Source organism: Ascaphus truei, chromosome 2, assembly GCF_040206685.1.
Source record: "Ascaphus truei isolate aAscTru1 chromosome 2, aAscTru1.hap1, whole genome shotgun sequence".
Classification (NCBI taxonomy): Eukaryota; Metazoa; Chordata; class Amphibia; order Anura; family Ascaphidae; genus Ascaphus; species Ascaphus truei.
In genome coordinates, this window is record NC_134484.1 from 455,160,690 (window position 1) to 455,174,687 (window position 13,998).

Here is a 13,998-nt window from a genome sequence, read left to right on the forward strand (position 1 = left end):
TCAGTCACGCACGCACTCCCTCAGTCACACAATCTCTCACGCACTCCCTCAGTCACACAATCTCTCACGCACTCCCTCAGTCACACAATCTCTCACTCAGTCACGCAGGCACACACACACAGTTACGCACGCACATACAGTCACGCACGCACACACTCAGTCACGCACACACACTCAGTCACGCACACACACTCAGTCACGCACACACTCAGTCACGCACACACTCAGACACGCACACACAGACAGACGCACACAGACACACACACACTCAGACAGACACACACACAGACAAACACACACACACACACACACACAAACACAGACAGACAGACAAACAGACAGACAGACACACACACACACACACAAGCACAGAATGCAGTAGAAAAGCACCTCCTCCACCCCCGTAGCCCGTAACTCACATGCAAAGTTCCGTTCTACAGCAGCAGCAGCAGCAGCAGGCTAGAGCGAGCTCTGAGGAGGAGGGAGGAGGAGGAGGGAGGAGGGAGGAGGGGGGAGGAATAGGAGAGCGGAGGGAGAAGAGCCAGGAGCTGCAGTGCGGGTGGAATTACTGCTATAGCTGCTGATTGATGGCGCACCCGAACTCCCCGTTCCCCCTGCCATCTGACCCCATTCCCCCTTACCCCTTACCTACACTCCCGCTCAGTTAGTGACCACAATGAAGGAGGTTGCAGTATTGATGAGAGGTGCGCACGCACGCCGCCCCCTGGTGTCCGTACTCGTGAAGCATGCGTACGTACACAGGGGTATGGTGCAACTAAAAATAAATGTACGTACTTGCGAGTGTACGTAAAGCGGGTGTACGTAAAACGGGGTATGCCTGTATACAGTTAGGTCCCGAAATAATTGGACACTGATACACGTTTTGTTATTTCGGCTGTTTACCAAAATAAATTCAAGTTACAGTTAAATAATGAATATGGGCTTAATCTGCAGTCTATCAGCTTTAATTTGAGGGTATTCACATCAAAATTGGCGGAAGGGTTTAGGAATTACATCTCTTTAATATGTAGCCCCTCTTTTTCAATGGACCAAAAGTAATTGGACAATTGACTCAAAAGCTGTTTCATGGACAGGTGTAGGTAATGACTTCGTTATTTCATCATCAATTAAGCAGATAAAAGGTCTGAGTTGATTCCAGGTATGGCATTTGCATTTGGAAGCTGTTGCTTTGAACCCACAACATGCGGTCAAAGGAGCTCTCAATGCAAGTGTAACAGGGCATCCTTAGACTGCAAAAAAAAAAGAAAATCCTTCAGATACATAGCAGGAACATTAGGAGAGGCCAAATCAACAGTTTGGTACATTCTGAGAAAAAAAGAATGCACTGGTGAGCTCTGCAAAACAAAGGCCTGGACGTCCACAGAAGACAACAGTGGTGGATGATCAAAGGATCCTTTCCATGGTAAAGAAAAACCCCTTCACAACATCCAGTCAAGTGAAGAACACTCTCCAGGAGGTAGGCATAGAATTATCGATGTCTACCATAAAGAGAAGACTTCACAAGAGCAAATACAGAGGGTTCACCACAAGGTTCAAACCATTCATAAGCCTCAAGAATAGAAAGGCCAAATTAGACTTTGTCAAACAATATCTAAAAAAGCCAGCCCAGTTCTGGAACAGCATTCTTTGGACAGATGAAACTAAAATCAACCTATAGCAGAATGATGGGAAGAAAAAAGTATGGAGAAGGCATGAAACGGCTCATGATCCGAAGTATACAACATCATTTGTAAAAGACGGTGGAGGCAGTGTGATGGCATGGGCATGCATGGCTTCCAATGGCACTGGGTCATTATTGATGTCTCCTCACCTCTCGGGCCCTTCTGCAGTAGACACTCAAGTTGCGCAATCTCCTGTTCCGGGGACGGTCGCACGGATCCTGTGCTACCAGTTCATGCTGCCACAGACCGTGATCCCGCCCCTCGCCCTGTCACACATTGTGGACGCTCCTCCAGCCTCCCTGCTGACGCGCGAGACAGGCCGCTCCCCTCAACCTCCGTGACGCACGCGGGTACTCTGCTCCCAGGAATCGGCGTGGGAGTGACACATTACCCAGTCTCCAACCCCTGGCCTCCGTGACGCGTGCAAGCATTCTACACTCAAACCTGATTAGGCTGTTCCTAGGGCACACCTGTGTGCACCAGCAGCCAATACTCTTCCACTTCCTGTTCCGCCCTGGCTGGCTATTGGAGGCTCCTCCTATTTATACCTTTAGTCTGCAGTCAGGCATCGCTGAGCATAGTCATTGTGACGCCGTGCCTTGCCACATCTAGTTCCTGAACCTTGCCTTGCCTTACCTTGCTTGCTGTTTAACCTCTCGTTGCCTGACCCTGCTAGTACCTCGGACTCCACTTCTTTCTACTCCTGATCCGGCTTGTCTGACTACTCTCCTGGCTCCTGTCCTGACCTTGGCTAAGTACTCCTGCGATCCGGCAATCTCCAATCATGAACCTGGCTACGCACACCGACGATCCGCAACTCTTCACTCCTGAACCTGGCAAGTACCATTACTATTCTACCATCCGTAATCCTGACCTGGCATGAATGACTACTCTACACTCTAGGCGTGCCCACATGGCTGTGGGTCAGCGTTACACAAATCCCTGCCTCAGCACCGCGGTCATGCTTCGTTTGTGGTGAGCTACACATTACAGTTGGACGGCGCTTCACTTTACAGATGGACAATGACACAAAACATCCTGCGAAAGCAACCCAGGAGTTTTTTAAGGCAAAGAAGTGGAATTTTCTGCAATGGCTAAGTCAATCACCTGATCTCCACCTGATCAAGCATGCGTTTCACTTGCTCAAGACAAAACTTAAGGCAGAAAGACCCACGAACAAAAAACAGCTGAAGACAGCTGCAGTAAAGGCCTGGCAAAGAATCACAAAGGAGGAAACCCAGCGTTTGGTGATGTCCATGCGTTCCAGACTTCAAGCAGTCATTGCATGCAAAGGATTCTCGACAAAGTATTAAAAATGAAAATTTTATTTATGATTGTGTTAATTTGTCCAATTACATTTGAGCCCCTGAAATAAGGGACTGTGTATTAAAATGGTTGAAATTCCTAAATGTTTCATACGATATTTTTGTTCAAACCCTTGAATTAAAGTTGAAAGTCTGCACTTCTATTGCAACTCGGTTGTTTCATTTCAAATCCATTGTGAAATTATGAAAATTGTGTCAGTGTCCAATTATTTCCTGACCTAACTGTGTATGCACATAATGCATGAAACACACATATGCATAACAAATACACACGCTTACCAACATACACTTATAAACACACATACTCACCAATACAGACACACATAGACACTTACCAACACAGACACACACACACACACCAACACAGACACACATTTACCAGCACGGAACTGGTAGATGTAGAAGCAGCTATGGAGAGCTCTGCACTGCCAACCTGCTGCCCAGAAGTGGTTTAGCAGCCAGACAGCCCTACTCTCTTCCCCCTCCTACCTCCTGTTCTGTAATCAGCTCCGCAATCCGGAGCCGGCATCCTCCGTCCTCGTCCTACCCGCCCAAGCCTGTCTCTATCTGAAGAGAGAATGATGGGCCATAGCCATGGGGGGGGGGGGGCAGAGCAGACCCCCAAAGAGCACGGGCTCCAAGGCTTTTCCCTGGCTGCCCAGGCTATAGCTACGCCCCTATCTCTAATCAACCATGAAAAAAGGAGGGGAAACCTCTGTGCCAATGCTCTAGATATGTTGAGGAGACTAGAAATGACTTTTCTTTTCTCTTTTAGCTCTCTAATCAATACTGAATAATAGGTCACACATACATGAACTGTAACACGTACTCAAGGGTTTAAGCTCACCCCTCCCCACTTTTTAAAGTAGTAGGATTTTTATTTTGCTGTATGGACAGACCCACTGCAGTCATTCTCCCTACAACAGAGGTAAAAGAGAAGTTTCACAGTTTAGTGTTAGGACCTGCAGATTTGGTTATGCCTTGACGTTAGCTTGCAGGCTTATAACGCTTTGGCCAAAGGGTTTAACTAAATGACCTTTACTCATGAGAATATTATTATTGAACTATTTAACATATACTATTTACTATGCATTTTGTCACATTAGATGTAGCATTGGGCTTTTCTGACTTTTGTTGTATACATTTGGCCACACTCAGTATCACTCCTTTTGACATCAATATTTACTGTATGTATATGATGTGCTGGGTTTTGGGATTAAACTTGCTGGGATTGTGTGTTTGTTCATTTCTACCTGAATAGAGAGAGATGGACTGCCGACAGTGTGGGGTCGGGGGTTGGAGCGGGCCCCGCAAGAGCACAGGCCCCCGTACTGCCCGAGCTATAGCTATGCCCCAGTCTCTAATCAACCATGAAAACGGGGGGGGGGGGGGGGAACCTGTGCCGATGCTCTAGATATGTTGAGGACACTAGAAATTACTTTCTTCTCTGTCAGCTCTCTAATCAATACTGAATATTAGGTCACACATACTTTACAGGAACTGTAACCCATACTACACACAAACACAATTGTAAGTAAAGTTAATATTTCCAAGATATGTAACACAGGTAATAGTGTTTCAATGTCCATAATTCACTAGAGTGGTTCATTTATTTTAGAAAATGGATTAAGGTGGGGGGGGGGGATGGGACTGGGCTGGATGGTGGCATTTCAATGTAGAGTATACTGATGATAAAGTAAATATAAAAGGAAATCTTTCAAATGTGTGCTGACATATGAGCACACATTTTAAAGATTCCCTTTTATACTTATAGTATACATTATAAGTATACATTATTGTGCAACAAGCAGTGATATGCATACTGTAGAGTACATGTATTCCATTTTGTAACACTTTAAGAACATGCAGAACTGAAAGCATGCAAATTATGTAGGCATCTCAAAGACAGAACAGTATCCATTTCACATAAGAAAAAGTGTTTTTTTAAAGAAACCATTGTGAATGCAACATTGTAATGAATTGTGTTGTTTTGAAAGCTTCTGCCAGTGTAATAGATTTTTTTGTCTTCCTTAAGAAAAGTTTTATGATATTAGAGTGAACCCTATAACAGCAACAGAGCATTACAATATTTTTTGTGTAAAATCATAATATGTTAAAATATAATAATTTGTGCTGTTCTGTACTTATGCCTCAATGAGGCCATTGACAAAGATATTCACTGCGCCATCTGGTGGACAAATGTAGACATTAAAGTTACAAAGATTAAACACATCTACAGTAACTACAGGGTGACATTTTAAAGGCATCTTGTTGCTTGCCAGCTGTAAACAAGTTTTCCCAAGGGGGGATCCTCCCACATTGTCCCGATACCAGGATCAGTAAGTCTTGCTAGATCTGTAATTTCTCTATTCCTCTCAGAGGGGCCGGTAACATTCTTGTTTTGCACTCTATACTACTCCTTTCCTGGCATATCCAACCCTCCTGTTTTGCCAATATCACTACAGACATATTTTTACTGTCTACTTTCTGCGTACATGTCTAAACACTTGCACAATTATCCCTTAGCCTTAAGCCTATTCGTGACCGTCCCTCCTCCGATTGTGTGCAAATCTATAGGTGGGTGCCTTATCAATAGTCTCTGCAGTAAGAGAAATGAGAGTGAATTTCCTGAGATATTGGAGAAATGAAGAGAATGTCTAATGAATTTTCCATACATATTGACATTACATTGCAAAGTTTGCTGTTTTAGCAAAACAATTATCCAAAAAATATCATCAACTTCAACCTGATTGTAGAGATGTGGGAACACTCCAGGAATCAGCTAAATATGGGGAACAGAAAATAAAAGGGTATTGTTACTTTTAAATGAAAAACATTTTGTATACATAAGCAAGTTACACGTTTAATGGCATAGAAATGAATAACAGCACTGTAATAAAATACAAACACAAAATACCAAATGAAGAAAAGGATTTTATAACATTTTCCACACTTTTAAGGTTAATTAATATATTATTATTCCAATTTCTTGGTGCGATAGAAATACTTTTCCAGGGCTACTTTATTGTTTTGATCAATTTGAAACCTCAATTCACTTTGATTACCTAAATAATTATACCTTTCTTTATTGGTCTTATTTTCCTTTTTTATATTTTGCGGGTTTTTTTGGCCATCCTACTTTGTTTCTCCTCAAATTTGGAAAGTTCCCCTTGTGAGATATCTATCTCATATATAGTTTCTCCATGGTTCCCACACTTTTAGGAATTTCTGGACTCTAACGTTTTGAACCCCTGTTAGTTTTTCCATGAGACAAAATCTCCAAAGTCTCGCTTTTACTAAATCTACAGATGCAGCGGTCGTTATCCGAACATTTCACGGAGCCGTTTTCGTCAACTCTGCTGTATTCCACGCGGCATTCACCCATAATTTTTCTGTGATGCCCCAATCACACCAGTCACACCTATCCCAATCCAGCAATGTGCCAGCACCGGCACTAGTAAAAACACTAGTAAACACGCGTCTTAACACGGGAAAGTTTGAAGAAATCATGCAGCACGACCTGGGTGTGCCAAAGAATACAAATCGTGAAATGTTCGGATAACGGCCGCTGCAACTGTATGGCTTGCTGTTGTTCCTGTTTCCTTGCCTTAGCTATTTCACACCTGGTGGCTGTAACATATATGTGCCCTGAGGAAGGTCCCTCTACAAGGACCGAAACGTTGACGGCCCTGTGTTCACAATACACATTTTTTGGACTACTACTGCGGTGTGCTGTCTTTTGTTATCAGGATTCCCCTGGTCACTACATGTCTATATATATACATATATATATATATGTACGTTGGCTGTATATGTGTCAGTAACTTATTATCGTTTCTTTCCATATTTTCAATTGGTCTGCACAGCAATGCTGCCCAAGGGGAAGGTAAACCAGAGGCTCACCTGTGCCATATTATGGGTGGATTTCCATAGCTTTGTTGCCTTTCGGGCAGTTCCACCACATATGTACAAACGATACCTGCTGGCCACATCATCTTCAACAAAGAGGTGACACGTTTCTAAAAAACAAAAAGTGGATAGTCTTAATAGGGTGTAATACCATTGGTGTAGCAGTTTTCTTTAACTAGAACACATGTGGAGCTCTTTGCAATCCCGTTATATATATCGTTCCACCCCCTTGATCCAATTCTTCTTCTAAAACCTCTTCGCATTTTCACATAAATGTAGGGTTTATTTTAGGATCACAGTTAACATCTCAATACACTGCGGAGATCAGGCCTTTTTTGCTTTCTATTGTGAGACACATATCCTCAAATATTGTATAATCCATATACGGGCCGAAATATATATATATTTTTTTTAAAAAGGTGGATTTATGTAACCCAATCTCTTTCATTACTGTCTCAAAATTTTTGATTTCTTTGTTTGCCCCATAGATCTTTGACCCTATTGTCCTGCATTGCTTCACTCTTTAAAAGCTGCAGTTTCCATACATGGGGCAAAGCTAGGATTCTCAAATAATGGTGTCATCTGGGATTTTAAATTGGTCAGCCCATACTTAATTTTCAATGAGTCCCACATTTTAAGTGAGTGTTCTATAGCCTCCAGAGGCACTGTCAGTTTGGGTCTATCCTTCTTACGTAGCCATAATAGCATATCTATAGTTGAATTTGAGAGTTCGGCCGGCTCTATCTCCACCCATTTTTTCATATTTTTGTGAGCATGCCAAAGGGTCAACAGGCTTAAATGTGCTGCTTGATAAAACTGCATTAAATGTGGCAGCACTAAACCTCCCGTTATTTGGGGCTGCTAAAGTAAAGATAGTTTAATTCTCGCTTTTTTGTTGTTCCACATACATTTTGGGATTTTTGCCTGTTATTCTTGTATATCCCTAGCCCTAACATGCACTGGTCAGGTGTGGAATAGGTACAGGATTCTTGGTAATAAATTAATTTTAATAGCGTTTACTCTACCTATCCAGGAGATATGATATCTGGACCATTCCTCTAGCACTTTTTTCAAGGTTTTTATCATTGCTGGTTAGTTTGTCTCACATATGGTGTCATGTGTATTGGTTAGCCAAATTCCCAGATACTTTATAGCCTGAGGCTTCCATTTGAAATCAAAATCTCATTTTATAAGCTTCACGTGTTCCTGTGGGATGTTTATAAGTGCTGTTTATAAAGGTGTTCTGAAATAGGAAGGTGGGTATAAGGAGGTTTCGGATCTGGGGAGAGGGATGTAGAGGATACTGGGCCTAGGGAGTGGGTATAAGTCTGTATTGGGCCTGATCATATGGGGTACTGAGCATATAGGGGCACTGGCCCTGGGAGGAGTGTATATGAGGGTACTACTGTAGTGCCCACGGTTATTCTAACACAAACCAGAGGCAATCACCATAAAGACCCAGGTACACCCAGGTACATGCTGGATACATGCCTTAAACTTGCCTTAAACTAGACCCAGCATTTCTGCATTGATTAATGGCCCATCAGATTAACAGCGGGGGTCCCTGGCAGTCCCATTCAAACTGAATGGGACTGCCAGGGACCCCTGCTGTGTTAATCCTATGGGTCATTAGTCAATGCAGAAATGCCTTAAACTTGCCTTAAACTAGCCAGGTTACACCCAGCACATACCCAGAATGTAACCGGGCTAGTTTAAGGCAAGCTTTAGAATACTTGTGGTCTCGGTTGTATGCCTATTGATGGGGATGTAGGGCATACTGGGCCTTGGGATATAAGGGGGATATTGAGCCTGTGGAGGGGTTTAGGAGGGTACTGAGTATGTGGGCGGTACTTGGCCTGTGGAGGGGGGAAGTGTAGAGAGGAGACACCTCAGTGGTAAGTGCTACAAATACCTGGACTGATGAATAAGACAGTGATGATGAATAGCATAAGACCCTTGAGTAACGGGATGTTCGACCACTATGTGGTAGATTGCAGCTGCAGCAGGAACATGCAGGTACATATCAAAGAAGGTAGGGCAGACTGCAACTCACAGAGATTCGGAGGTCACCTGATGGGAACCAGAAGACATCCGAGGTGCCTGAACAGACTCCCTCAGTGAATGCACCTATAACTATGCAGCATATGTATCAGCAATCAAGTAAATGAAAACTTACGAATCCTTGAACGGGTGATCCAGACATCCCGGCGTGCATCCTCGAGCAATAGATACAGGAACAAAATGAAGAAAAAAGAGCACTGTTATGAAAGAGAACTGGAGGCAAGTATAGAAAAATAACAAAAAGTTTATTGAGGCATATAGCGTAAAATTAAAAGAGAAACCTCTAATTCTTTTCTCGCCAAGGGCGCTTTATCAAAGAGTGTTTTCATGAGTCCAAACAGTTTCTCTTTATAGGTGCTCCCCGCCCCTGTATCCCATGTAAAGAAACCTCTGGGAAACAGAAAAATACTGGGGGAAATGAAACCTTAGAGGGAAGGCATTGGGGGAACAACTAACAAAAAGGCACTATAAATTAACAAAAATTCAATAAAAACCATAAATAGACATACAATAGAACAAGAAAAGAAACCTAGTTTGAGCACTCTCCCAACACTCTGGATGATAAATCTATGGTTTAAAACAAATTTAATGTCAACAGGGAATATTAAAATAATGGGTATTAAAAAACAACATGGACGCAGCTGTGATCCTAGTGAGAGTACATAAGTAGGACCGAGTCTGTTGTCACCACCGATAATAAGCCCAAGTAAATAGGACTTTCCCCCAAAAAACTAAATATATATTGTATGGGATATATAGGAGTAAACAAAATACCAATACCCTGACAGAGAACATTTATGGCTGTGGGGGCAGTAATGGTTAAGGCTGGTCTTTACATAAACTGATAACCACCACCTCAAAAGAGTCGGTACCATATACAGTATGGTGTAGTCTAATGGAGGCCTGAGGAACTGATCTCACTATGATTAATATGCTACTGATGCAGCGGCCATTATTCGAACACATCTCGGCGCCGATTTTGAGTTCTCTGCTGTTCCCCACGCAGCATGAACGCGGCCAATCGCCCCAGGCTCCCGCGCTTATCGCGGATGTTTTGTTTGAATTTCATGGATTCTGTTTGTTCGTTTGCAATAAAATAGATGAATTGTAATGTGTACGGTACTGTGCTACTGTACTACTGTGTTAATTTCATGTTTTTAATAGCCAGAACACTAAAATTCGTTTTTCTGCACTCGCCACGATCGCATCTTAGTGCGGGGAGGCTGGAATTCATCCCGCGGTTTCAAATCGGGATTCCGATGTAAATGACCATATAGTGTATATCACATGTACAAATGCTTATATAGCTTTGCACCAGATACAGATTCTCAAATATATCGCTAGCAAGACTGCAATCTATCCCACATAGGGTTCGTAGTATGAACTGCCAGCGGGGTGCCGTTCTGGTATAGAGGGTTGTGACCTCTCCAAATGTAACCAGTAACTAATGGAAACAATTACGGTTATGGAAACACTGATAATGTTTTTGACTAGTACATGACGTGAGTAACAAGGTGCTAACCTCTACAAGCGGCACACCCACTCTCTAGACACACAAGCCAATGTGCTCCTATTGAAGCAGCTTTCAGAGTAAAAACACATGATGGATGTTCAGGTCTCTGATAATAGCGAGAGAACCAACAGGTGCTCGGTATGAGGCTCATACAAGAACAGTACTGGTAAGGGCTGATAAAAACAAGTTTCTATTGTACCACCTTAAGGGAATCAATAACTGAATGTTATATGAGTATCTTGATTGCCAGTCTTCCTCACTACTGCAGTTGAGTTCATAATATGAACTGCCAGCGGGGTACAGTTATAGTATAGAGGGGTATGACCACGTTCAACAGATACCATATGGTAGAATATCCAGAAGCTCTGAATAACAAAAAGTAGATCAGTCTTAGGGAAACCAGATAGAATAAGATTGATACTGATTGTGTTATAGCTCTAAAGAGACCTGAAAATACCTGCTCAATACTTTAAAAAACATATTGCCAACAAAATGCAGACAACATGTACTGTAAATATACGTGTGCGGTCTGAAGCGTTTAAAGTGCCCAGTTGATCGCTCGTCTACACTCACGCTGTGAGATTATATACGGGGACTGTGACATTGGATCGATATTGCTGGTGGTGATATACAGTATATTCACAAAGTGCTGTTTTTATTCCTATCCTTGTGAGTGAGCTTGTTTCCATCACTCACACCTCTACATTAAATGTTATTTTTACGCTATGGGGCGTGCACTTTCTTTTCTCTCCCCTTTTTAGGTATACCTTTGGATGTGGTTCATCCTCCTGAAAGCAGCCTATCCCCCTACCTGAAGCGTTCTCCGTATCATCAAGGAAAAACTGATTGTATATTTTAAGTTATTGGTTTATCTCTGTTTTGTTGTTGTTGTTTCTTTATATCATTTAGTGTCACATTAAATCTGTGTACAGATATAATCCTAATTGATCTACTTCATGTTTTTTGAGATTTTATATTTGAGCACAATATCACTTTATATTTAACTATTACAAGTTTAAAAAACCACTATATTTTTGGCGCTACTATATATCCTACATATATTATATCAGGATTGTGCAAACTATTGGCGCTGCGCCCCCACTGCCTGCTCCCCCCGGTGCTCGCACCCCTCCCCCACCTTGCTTTCCATCATAAAATGATGCCGTGGGGTCATGTGACGTCACGCCGTGGTGTCATGTGACATCACGCCTTGACCCCGCGCCATCATTTGATGCCGCATTGCCATTGCGACGCGTCACCACGCTTCTAAATCCCGGTAAGTTGAGATTTGCAGAGGCCACACGCGATCCCCCTCTGCAACCGCCCACGTCCCCCCCAGAAAATCTCATGCCCCCCAGTTTGTGCACTCCTGTATTATATAATGGGTTTGGGTTTTGAGCTTGCTAAGACTGTGTATGTCCTGGGCATAGAGTTATGTTGTCAATACATAACTATGTATAATGAGCAGAGGTTTAATTGTACCTGGTTTGTTCTGTTTCCCAGAGGTTTCTTTACCTGGGATACAGGTAGCCAGTATTTCCGGTGGGGAGCACCTATAAAGAGACACTGTTTGGAATCATGAAACCACTCTTTGATAAAGCGCCCTTGGAGAAAAATGCATTAGCGGTTTCTCTTTTAATTTTAGGCTATATGCCTCACTAAATTTGTTTTTTTTTCAATACTTGCCACCAGTTCTCTTTCATCGCATTGCTCGTTTTTCTTCATTTGTTTCTGTGGAGGGGGGTACTGGGCATGTCGAGGTTTCTTTTAGGAGGTACTGAGCATGTAGGTGGTCCTGGGCCTGGAGAGTGGGGTGTAAGAATGTACAGGGCCTGGGGAGGGTGTATAAAAGGAAATTGGGCCTGGGGAAGGGGGTAAAGAACCTAGGGAGGATGGTTTAAGGGGTTATTGGCATGTAGAGGGTACTAGGCCCAGGAGGGGGGTAAAAGGGTGTACTGGGCATGTAGGGGGTACTGGACCTAGGGATGGGGATATAGGGGTTACTAGTCTCAGGAGGGCATGGGGTTAAAAGGGGTACTGGGCATGTAGGGGGTACTGGACCTGGAGAGGGGGATATAAGCCGGTAATGGGCCTTGGGAGGGTGTATAAAGATGTACTGGACCTAGGGACAGAAAAGTTAGGGGTACTGGGCATGGGGAGGGGGGCTTAAGGTGTACTGGGCATAGAGAGGGGGTAAATGGGTGTACTGGAAATGTAGGGGGTACTGGGTCTGGGGAGGGGTGATGTAAGTGGTTCTGGACCTGGGGAGGGGAGTATAAGGGGTTACTGGGCCTAGGGAGGGGGTTAAAAGGGGTAATGTGTCAGAGAGCATAGTGGGCTTACCTGGGGCACTCTGGTGGGCCTGCATGCCTGGTGGAGGCCCAAAGAATGAGATCCTGGGTAATCCCCCCTTCAAGATGGGCATCAGCCAACAAAGGGGTTGACACTGCAGAGGTGGCCTGGGGAAGGGGAGGGCCCTTCTTGCCTGCGCAGGTGCAGGAAATAAACGCTAGCACTGCCAGGGGGCAGGCCCAGACACCCCTGATTGGGCCCAGGACAGCAGTCCCGGATGTCCAACCTGTTGGCGACCCTGTTCCTTAAGTCTATAACTACTACTAAGCAGCTCAGGGAAAAGGCACGCTACTTTGTCACAAGTTGTATCCTTTCCCACACCTGACCCCACGCATTTCACTAGGGACCTTATAGTGGTAATATACCATATACATTTTATTAATCCCATCCCATACCACTCCTACTGCTTATTTAGAGTACAGCTAGGCAGATGTTATTTCATTACTTTTTAAGTGTGCCTATTGTTCACTTACAATATTTTAAGATGTGTATTGAAAGTTACGTTTTTATTCATTCATCTTATCCTTGCATTGATTCAATGTTTTATCATTTACCCACCAGAGTGCACCTTCACAAATAGGTGTCTTTGTGCTCCTTTGCAACAATTATCTCCTAAGTATTTAAACAAAGCCTGACCTTGTGACAGCATTATAAATTATTTTTATGGAAGGGATTACATTTTATTTTGTCACATGCAGTAGAAATGTAAAATAAGGTTGTAGAAAGTTTTTATAATGGTCATTGTGATGGGCAAGGGTTACCAGGCTATATAATAAAGGTTAAAAAGGTTAAGCCCTTTTGTTGCCCTTGGGTCCCATGGGTCCTGTAGGCTACCTAGCACTATAAGCCAGGGTTCAGGTATCTTTGCATGAAAAGTTACAGTGACCCCTGCTTTTCCACTTTCCATGTTCCTTTTACCCCAGAATCATGAAACTTGCTGTGTGTAAGTTTTAGGTGGGATATTTGGGTAAGAATGCAAATATTTTGTTTGCAGAAATTCGGGGACCTTAATTCTACATGGCGAGCAGGCATGATTTGCCGGTATGCAGGTGGAATTATACCAGGGCTGCCCCGTGTCCCCCCAGACTTCTGGTTGTTGAGCCCCGATATCTCAGTCTTATATCCTGTACAGTCATGTGTCTCCCCAATGTCTCCC